Raw genomic sequence first — 5,000 nt, 5'->3', positions numbered from 1 at the left:
TTGCAAACGGGAACGGCCCGGACACGCGACCCGGTCGCACGGGATGCGCGTCCCGGTCGCACGGGTCGCGCGTCCCGGGAGGGCCGACGGACGAAGCCGAAGTGGCGCACGGCCGCCGCGCACGGACGGCCGGCGGCGGCGCCCGTGCGCCGGAAAGTCGTCGGGCGCGCGACGGCTCCGTCGGGGACGAACGGTGCCGGGCACGACCGCCGCGAGGCAACGGACTTGTGCGGAGGGGGGCGGAAGGCCCGCCGCGGCGGCGCCAGCCCCCCCTCCCTACCACCCCGACGGGGCATCCGCCCAAAGCCCACCCCAAGCGTTCCAAAGTACCGAGGAGCGTTGCAAACGGGAACCGCCCGGACACGCGTCCCGGTCGCACGGGATGCGCGTCCCGGTCGCACGGGTCGCGCGTCCCGGGAGGGCCGACGGAGGAAGCCGGCGCACGGCCGCCGCGCGGACGGCCGGCGGGGGCGCCCATGCGCCGGGGCCTCGGCGGGCGCGGGCCGGCTCCCTCGGGGACGAACGGTGCCGGGCCCGCCCGCCGCGAGGCGACGGACTTGTGCGGAGTGGAGCGGAAGTCCCGCCGCGGCAGCAGCAGCCCCCCCTCCCTACCACCCCGGCGGGGCATCCGCCCAAGGCCCACCCCAAGCGTTCCAAAGTACCGAGGAGCGTTGCAAACGGGAACGGCCCGGACACGCGTCCCGGTCTCACGGGATGCGCGTCCCGGTCGCACGGGTCGCGCATCCCGGGAGGGCCGACGGAGGAAGCCGGCGCACGGCCGCCGCGCGGACGGCCGGCGGCGGCGCCCATGCGCCGGGGCCTCGGCGGGCGCGTGCCGGCTCCCTCGGGGACGAACGGTGCCGGGCGCGCCCGCCGCGAGGCGACGGACTTGTGCGGAGTGGAGCGGAAGTCCCGCCGCGGCAGCAGCAGCCCCCCCTCCCTACCACCCCGGCGGGGCATCCGCCCAAGGCCCACCCCAAGCGTTCCAAAGTACCGAGGAGCGTTGCAAACGGGAACGGCCCGGACACGCGTCCCGGTCTCACGGGATGCGCGTCCCGGTCGCACGGGTCGCGCATCCCGGGAGGGCCGACGGAGGAAGCCGGCGCACGGCCGCCGCGCGGACGGCCGGCGGCGGCGCCCATGCGCCGGGGCCTCGGCGGGCGCGTGCCGGCTCCCTCGGGGACGAACGGTGCCAGGCGCGCCCGCCGCGAGGCGACGGACTTGTGCGGAGTGGAGCGGAAGTCCCGCCGCGGCAGCAGCCGCCCCCCCTCCCTACCACCCCGGCGGGGCATCCGCCCAAAGCCCACCCCAAGCGTTCCAAAGTACCGAGGAGCGTTGCAAACGGGAACGGCCCGGACACGCGTCCCGGTCGCACGGGATGCGCGTCCCGGTCGCACGGGTCGCGCGTCCCGGGAGGACAGACCGAGCAAGCCGAGGTGCCGCTCACGGCCGCCGCGAGGGACGTACGGCGCCGGCGCCCGCGCCCCGTGGCACGGCCTAGAGCGTGCCCCCTTGCCACCCCATCGGGGCATCGGCGCAAAGCCCACCGCGGGGTAGATAACCGAAGGCAACGAGGGACGGTGGATGCACATATCCGAGCAGTGGCGATAGGGCCGGAGGGAGCACCGACAGGGCCGTGAGATTTTAAAGTACCGAGGGAATTTGCAAACCGGGCCCGCCCCTCCCCCCGTCCATCGCACGCCGATCGGGGGTCCGGCGCCCCGCGGGGGGCTGCCGGCATGCGCTCCCGGTGCAGGCATCGACGAGCCGCCCGCGACCTCCACTCGGGTCCGAGCCCCCAAGCGCGGATGCCGAAACGCGCCGGCCGCGGCAGCCCCACCCCTGCCACCCCATCGGGGCATCGGCGCAAGGCCCACCCTGGGGTAGATAACCGAAGGCAACGAGGGACGGTGGATGCACATATCCGAGCAATAGCGATAGGGCCGGAGCGAAGACCGAGGGGGTCGGGGGGTTTTAATGTTCTGAGGGAAGTTGGAAACGGGGCCCGCCCGGACGCCCGTCCCTCGCACGCCGATCGGGGGTCCCGCACCCCGCGGGGGGCTGCCGGCATGCGCCCCTAGTACAAGCATCGACGAGTCGCCCGCGACCTCCACTCGGATCCGGCGGCGCACGCGCGGATGGCGAAACGCGGCGGCCGCGGCTGCAGCCCCCCTACCACCCCGTTGGCGCGTCGGCGCAAAGCCCACCCCGGGGAGGATAACCGAAGGCGACGAGGGACGATGCATGCACATATCCGAGCAAATACCGAGAGGGTCGGGGGGAAGACCGAGAGGCAAGGGGTGTTTAGAGTACCGAGGGAAGTTGCGAAAGGGGCCCGCCCGGACGCTCGCCGCTCGCACGCGGATCGGGGGTCCGGCGTTGCGCGCCGCCGGCCAGCGCGATCCGGCGGGGCGCACGGAGGGCGCCGCCCATCGCCGGAGCTTGCTCGGTCATCTCTGCCGCACGGACACGTAAGCGCCGCCGTGCAAGGTTCGGCCGGCGGGGCGGACGGTTCGCCGCCGCAGGCCTTTCCCGCAGCCGGAACGTGGGCCCGGCGTTGCGCGCCGGCGGGCCGCGCAATCCGCCGGGGCGCACGGCGGGCGCCGCCCGTCGCCGGGGCTTCGCTCGGTCATCTCGGCCGCACGGACACGTGCGCGCAGCCGCGGAAGGTTCGGCCGGCGGGGCGGACGGTTCGCCGACGCAGGCCTCTCCCGCGGCCGGAACGCGGGACCGGCGTTGCGCGCCGGCGGAAGGCGCGATCCGGCAGGGCGCACGGCGGGCGCCGCCCGGGCTTCGCTCGGTCATCTCGGCCGCACGGACACGTGCGCGCCGCCCATCGCCGGGGCTTCGCTCGGTCATCTCGGCCGCGCCGCCACGTGCGCGCCGCCGCGGAAGGCTTGGCCGGCCGGGCGGACGGTTCGCCGCCGCAGGCCTTTCCCGCAGCATGCGCCCCTTCGCCCGAACGACCGCGGGACTCCGGTACGGCCTAGCCGTCGGCCGCCCGGCTGCAAGCCGTCGGGGCCGCTCGATCCCCGTCGCGTGCCGGCCGCCGCTCGGGCCAGCCGGCCGGCTGCCGCACGTAACCTCTGACCTCATCAGCGGTCGATCCGCACCGCGCTGGTCTTCGGTGCGGACCCGTCGGGGCCGTGCCGCGCCGGCCGTCGCATCCGGTTCCGCAGGCGCCGCCCGGTTGCCTCCCGCCCTCGTGCGCTCGCGCCGGCCGGGCGACGCGGTGCCCGCGGGACTCGGGCATGGTTGAGCCGTCGGCCGCCCGGCGGCATGCCGCCGCCGCTCCGCGCCGCGTGCCGGCTGCGCTCCTCCCCGCGCCCGTCCGCGGGCGGGCCCGCCGCCGCTCGCGCCGGCCGGGCGACGCGGTGCCCGCGGGACTCGGGCATGGTTGAGCCGTCGGCCGCCCGGCGGCATGCCGCCGCCGCTCCGCGCCGCGTGCCGGCTGCGCTCCTCCCCGCGCCCGTCCGCGGGCGGGCCCGCCGCCGCTCGCGCCGGCCGGGCGACGCGGTGCCCGCGGGACTCGGGCACGGTTGAGCCGACGGCCGCCCGGCGGCATGCCGCCGCCGCTCCGCGCCGCGTGCCGGCTGCGCTCCTCCCCGCGCCCGTCCGTGGGTGGGCCCGCCGCCGCTCGGCCTAGCCCCCCGGCTGCCGCACGTAACCTGCGACCTCGTCGGCGCTGGATGCGCGTCGTGACAGTTTTCGGTGGGGCGCCGCGGAGGCGCCGGGGGCCCATGCGACGGGCCAGGGGGCGAACGGAGGGCTCGGTCAGCCCTAACAGGGGACCGGCGACAAAGGAGCGGTCGCGCAAAGCTTCGTAAGGGACCCAGACGACGGGCCGACCGATCCGAAGCACCGTGCATGGACGCGCAGCGGGCCCACGACGGGCCGACACGGAAGGCCCGCCGCCAAGGCCGCAAAACTGACAAAGGAACCCACGGGGACGCACCAGAGCGGGCAAAGCTTTCACCGAACGGGACGGGACCGAGCCCCCGCAACAGGCGAGGGCGACGGATCCGACCAAGTAAGGCCGATCCCGCTCCACGCACGCGCGGCCGCAGGAACTTCGTGAGGGACGGGACGACCGGCCGACCGAACCGAAGCGCCGCGCACGGCCGCCGCGAGGGCCGGCCGGAGGCATAGACCGAGCGCCGCGCCAGTGGAAGGAGCGTGCCGGCTCCGTCGGGGACCACCTGCGCACGGTCCGTCCGAGCGAGCCGACGGACCGGCGCGGAAGGCCCGGCGCCGAGCCCGCAAAACCGACAAAGGAACCCACAGGGACGCACCAAAGCGGCCCAAGATTTCACCGAGACGGGACCGAGCCCACGCAACATGCGATGGCGACGGATCGGACCAAGTAAGGCCGATCCAACTCCGCGCGCGCGCGGCCGCGAGCACTTCGTGAGGGACAGGAAGACCGGCCGACCGAACCGAAGCGCCGCGCACGGCCGCCACAAGGGCCGGCTGGAGGCGTAGACCGAGAGCCGCACCAGCGGAAGGAGCGTGCCGGCTCCGTCGTGGGCCAACTCCGCGGGGCCCATCCGAGCGAGCCGACGGGCCGGCGCGGAAGGCCCGGCCGAACCCGCAAAACCGACAAAGGAACCCACAGGGACGCACCAGAGCGGACAAAGATTTCACCGAACAGGACGGGACCGAGCCCACGGAACATGCGAGGGCGAAGGATCGGACCAAGTAAGGCCGATCCAACTCCGCGCGCGCGCGGCCGCGAACACTTCATGAGGGACGGGAAGACCGGCCGACCGATCCGAAGCACCGCGCACGGCCGCCGCAAGGGCCGACCGAAGGAATAGACCGAGCGCCGCACCAGCGGAAGGAGCGTGCCGGCTCCGTCGTGGGCCAACTCCGCGGGGCCCATCCGAGCGAGCCGACGGGCCGGCACGGAAGGCCCGGCTGAACCCGCAAAACTGACAAAGGAACCCACAGGGACGCACCAGAGCGGACAAAGATTTCACCGAACGGGACGGGACCGAGCC

This window comes from Phoenix dactylifera, chromosome 10 (genome assembly GCF_051530095.1).
Source record: "Phoenix dactylifera cultivar Ajwa chromosome 10, Ajwa_hap1_PhDact_Kaust_v1.1, whole genome shotgun sequence".
Classification (NCBI taxonomy): Eukaryota; Viridiplantae; Streptophyta; class Magnoliopsida; order Arecales; family Arecaceae; genus Phoenix; species Phoenix dactylifera.
The sequence above is the reverse complement of the archived record's forward strand: the minus strand, read 5'-3'. Positions refer to the sequence as shown.